The 4,259-nt window shown below is 36.4% G+C and overlaps 1 long non-coding RNA gene across 1 annotated transcript in view; it reads left to right on the top strand.

Moving 5' to 3' along the window:
- Positions 1–3,497, top strand: part of LOC107697811 (uncharacterized) — an 18,493-nt gene extending 14,996 nt beyond the window's left edge. Inside the window, exon 3 of the long non-coding RNA XR_001635245.1 lies at positions 3,439–3,497. This is a non-coding gene — a long non-coding RNA (uncharacterized LOC107697811). The remainder of the gene's footprint in view (positions 1–3,438) is intronic.
- Positions 3,498–4,259: the final 762 nt, after the last annotated feature.

Genomic DNA, 4,259 nt, shown 5'->3' with positions numbered 1-4,259 from the left:
TAAATCTCCATCACCTGCGGGCTTTCACATTGAGCAGCATTAACTACACAGAGCCGTTGTTCACTGACGAGTTGTGCAAAACCACGTTCATATTCGCACGATTTTTTGCGCAGCTCATCAGTGAACAACGGCTCTGTATAGTTAATGCTGCTCAATGTGAAAGCCCGCAGGTGATGGAGATTTACCGCTGATTACAGAACCGGCTTTCTGACAAGATGCGCGTTAAATATCGCATGCGATTAATCGTGCAGCCCTACAAAAAATATAAAAATTACAAACACACGTATAAGTTGCATTTTCAGAAATAATAACGGCAGGCCTTATAATGTTATAATGTACCAACATTATGAACACTATAGGATATTTTAGTTCCCCTCACTTTACAACAAATCCTTTAAGTTTAACCGTATCAGAACAGAACAAGAATTCAAAAATATATAATTCTAATGGATAAATATAACTGCAGTATATAATAATACAGGCTTAGCAAAAAACAAGCCAAAACAAATTAATTTAAAATTAAATGTTAAAGTTGGTAAAGTTGGACTTACCTCTCTCATTAGGCACAAATCCAAATGTGTCCATATTCGCGACGTAGCCTATTTTAAGCTAAACTCTTAGTGTATTTATTAGGTAAAATAGGATTTGTAGTTCACGCGCGTTTCAATATCCATGGAAAAATATAATAATGAGCAAAAATATGCCACAGTGGACCGGGTCTCACGCCGAACGGCACGGTGAACAGCTGTGCTGTTTCCAATGAATGCAGCAGCATAGTGTGCAAGTGAGGCGCCGGCGCGATCAAACAGCTGAAACATAAAATGGACTCCGTCATTGTTGGTCATACAGTAAAGGCATAATTCGAAACTGAAAAGTGCAAAGTGTTAGCAGTTTGAAAATTCAAGAATAATAGCACAGTTAATAAGAATTCTTTCTAAATGCAGTACCGTTCTTATTTCGCTCTACATAACTGAATGAAAAAAAAAATATATATATATTTTGCTAAGAACGAACCGAAATTAAAACATTTAGCTTTTAATCTGTGTATTTAACAGCTTGGGAGACCTTCCCGGGGCAGTACCCTGCCTCACAGACTAAAATCAGGGCGCCCACTATGGAGACGGCACCAGAGGTGAGGGGGCACAGTCAGGGTCGCATTAAGACCTTACTGGGCCCCGGGGCTATGCAGGGCCCCCTATTACAAATATAATATATATATAGCTTTAAATAGGATTTTTATCCTATCAAAATTCTGATGCATTGAAATTTCATAATTCTTCTTACCAATTTCAATATGAAAAAAAATTTAAAATAAAAAATACTAGCCTAAGTAAAAACAAGCTTATGCTTAAGACAAGTAAACAGCCACAAATTACAAAAACAAATAGACCTACTTGAAACACTTAAATCACTGAATAATAAATTATATTGTATAAAATAAATGTACAAATAAACTGAATAGTCTTCACTGTATAAATTCAATGCACATTCATTCTTATTTATTTTACAAAAGTAATTTGGTCAAGGACAGTGAGTGATTTTCTTTCTGATGTTTGATTAACATTATTGACATACATTTTAATAGCAGCTAAATTAAGCTGCTTAAGAGGAATAGCTCACCCAAAAATTAAAGGTCTGTTGTTGTTCTAAACCTGTATGAGTTTCCTTCTGCTGTTGAATGTAAAAGTATATATTTGGAACAATACTGGTAACCCAACAGTTGCTGCCTGGGCCTCCATGACTTCCATATTATGAAAAACAAAATACACTACTGGAGTCAATGGGGACCAGAAACTTTCTAGTTACGAACATTCTTCAAAATCTTCTTTTATGTTGAGGAGAACAAAGTAATTAATACAGGTTTAGAACAACGTAAGGCTGAGTAAATGATGACAGTATTTTCATTTTTGGGTGGACTATCCCTTTAAAATCTCATCATATTATTGGTAAACCAACTTCAAATGTGACGTTTTAATCTCAAACGGTAATGCATGGAATATATGGAAAAGCTCCACTAAATAATAGCGCTAATAAATGAGGGGCGGGGCTTTGGCAATGGGCGCTACCGATGACCAGTCAGTTTGGTGAAAAATAAATGTAGCGAAGTTGAATATTTTAGTTTTATTCTACTCAAGTAAAAGTAAAAGTACCGCAATTTAATTATACTCAAAGTAGAAAAAAAATTACTCAAGTACTGTAACGAAAGTATTTGTAATTAGTTACTTTCCACCTCTACATACTGTTTACTACATACTGTTTACATACTGTTACTAATGGATTCACAGCTAAACTGATGTGATCTGAGAGAGTGAAGAGTGTGTCATTGTTCTCTACAGGTTGAGTGATTGTGGTGTCACAGATGAAGGTTGTGCTGCTCTGGCTTCAGCTCTGAGATCAAATCCCTCACACCTGAGACACCTGAATCTGTCTGAGAATAAACTAGGAGATTTGGGAGTGAAGGGTCTCTGTGCTGGACTGGAGGATCCTCACTGTAAACTGGAGAAACTGTGGTAAGATCATCTCTCTGATAGTCTAATATACTGTGTGCTTTTCTGAAATGGATCTGCTGATGTGACGTGACAGCAGTAATGTCTCATATGTGACTGTCTGTGTGTTTTACTGTAGACCTTCAGTATTTAGACATCAGTCCAGTTCTCTCAGGATCAGCTGATGGTGAATAAGAGCCACTACAGAGATGTCACAGTCACACAATCAACAGAGACTGAAGACACAGAGACACACAGCATCACACTGTCATGTGTGTCGTCTTTCACTGTCTTGTTTTATAGGTAATGACCATGTAATTGAGTGCAGAATCAATTTGGATTCACTAGATATTGTCTAGATCAGGGGTGTCAAACATACGGCCCACAAAGATGTCCAATCTGAGCCCCGGATGACTTGAACAATAACATAAAATAATAAAAAACTAAATAAAGTGAAAATTATATAAAGTGTATTTGTGTTATGAACTGCTCCAAGACTTGGGTTGAAGATCCACACGCAGCTTTAATAAGAGTAATCCACAATCACAATCCAAATACCAGGCAAAGGGTCAAACAATACAAACGACAGAGTCCCAAACACAGGCAAACAGGGAAATCCAGGAAACCAGGCACAAGATCAAAACCATAACACATGTAACCAGAGAGAGAGCTCAGAAATACAGTGTAACACAAACAAGACTTCACAAGAGAGAGTGAAAACACAGGGCTTATATTAGCATTTAAGGAGAAATGGAAAGAAAGGTATTTGATCTGTGAGGTCAACTCAGACCGGTATGTTTAATTACCTGTGGTTGTGGCAAAAGTTTCAATATAAACGGCTCTATGAGACGCACTGGTCACTTAGGATGAGAAAAGTAGTTAGCTAGGAGTGTGGGTTATTTGTCATCTATATCGTAATTGTTTTAATGATGTGGGAGGTGACAATATGTAGAAGTTACTCTCTGATCTGAAAGATGATCCACATTATAAACTGGAGACATTATACTATTGTGAGTATATTATTATTTAAATGTTTTAAAATAACCAAAGTTTAGCAACAGGCATAATAAATGTTATCAGTCATATTAACAAATCAGGGCTGCATCCGAGAGTTTGCTGGGTTGTGCGCCGCATGTAATTTCAGCGTTCTGCACTGTAAAAATGGTAATAAGTCATAGCAACGTGTTTTTCCATTGTTTTATCTCATCAAATTGATTTAACCAGTTTCAACTTAATTTTTTAAGTTAGCCTATACAAGATTTGATTTTTAAAGTCAATTTAATGTAATTTAACTTGAAATGACAAAAAATGACCTCGACCAATTTGATTATACTTAAAAATTTAAGGCAGCACCTGAACTTATCTTTTCATGGTTAAGCCGGTGGAATTCTTTACAGACTCGTCAATAATTCCATGAGTTAACTGACAGTGTACCTTATTTGTTTGATCTTTAAACAGTTTGTGCATCTTTTTCATCACTGATAAGTTCTCACATTTTTTGTTTATTTACTGAAACCATACAAATTTACAAACATTCTGGACTACCTTCACGGTGGAAAGGTGCCAACGCTCTGTCCCGCTCCACATAAAAATAAATGAGAAGCGCTGGAGCCAGGGAAGAAAAGCCGAAGGATATTGTTCCATTCCAGCTCCTGGCCTCTAGAAGACCATTTAAATAACTGGATGAGACAATCAAGAGCTCTTCTAGAGAAGACGGATAGCTGTAGCTAAACAGTACATTGAAAAATTACAATTTGAGTTGAAAGTTTGGTT

This window comes from Sinocyclocheilus anshuiensis, unplaced genomic scaffold, assembly GCF_001515605.1.
Source record: "Sinocyclocheilus anshuiensis isolate Anshui unplaced genomic scaffold, SAMN03320099.WGS_v1.1 scaffold1123, whole genome shotgun sequence".
Taxonomy (NCBI): Eukaryota; Metazoa; Chordata; class Actinopteri; order Cypriniformes; family Cyprinidae; genus Sinocyclocheilus; species Sinocyclocheilus anshuiensis.
Note: the sequence above shows the minus strand (reverse complement) of the source record. Positions and strands in the feature narration are given on the sequence as shown.